This window comes from Calidris pugnax, unplaced genomic scaffold, assembly GCF_001431845.1.
Source record: "Calidris pugnax isolate Ruff unplaced genomic scaffold, ASM143184v1 scaffold81, whole genome shotgun sequence".
Lineage (NCBI taxonomy): Eukaryota > Metazoa > Chordata > Aves > Charadriiformes > Scolopacidae > Calidris > Calidris pugnax.
The window spans coordinates 2,203,711-2,203,956 of record NW_015090880.1 but is presented as its reverse complement, the minus strand read 5'-3'; the positions used below and the strand labels follow the sequence as shown (position 1 = coordinate 2,203,956).

Here is a 246-nt window from a genome sequence, read left to right as displayed (position 1 = left end):
CCCCCCCCCCGGGGTGGGGAGGGGGGTGAAGATCGGTCGGTAAGTGCCTCCGAGGGGAGGGAACCGGCAAACTTCCAGCGGGTTTTCCCTGCGGATAGGATCGGGGAGGGGGGGGGATGTGAGGGGGGGTTGTTCGTACCGCACCGGCCCCCGATGCGGTGTTTTCCTGCAGCATCGCTCTCCGGCCGCTCCGCTTCTTCCCCCCCAAAAAAACCCCCGGGTTTAGTTTTGCCGTGAATCGCTGCT

General features: G+C 65.9%; 1 protein-coding gene across 1 annotated transcript in view; it reads left to right on the top strand.

Annotated features, from left to right (window-relative positions):
• Positions 1-246, top strand: part of LRRN1 (leucine rich repeat neuronal 1) — a 23,122-nt gene continuing 22,876 nt past the window's right edge. The window contains exon 1 of the mRNA XM_014946882.1: positions 1-39. The gene's annotated coding sequence lies outside the window, so the exon portion shown is untranslated. The remainder of the gene's footprint in view (positions 40-246) is intronic.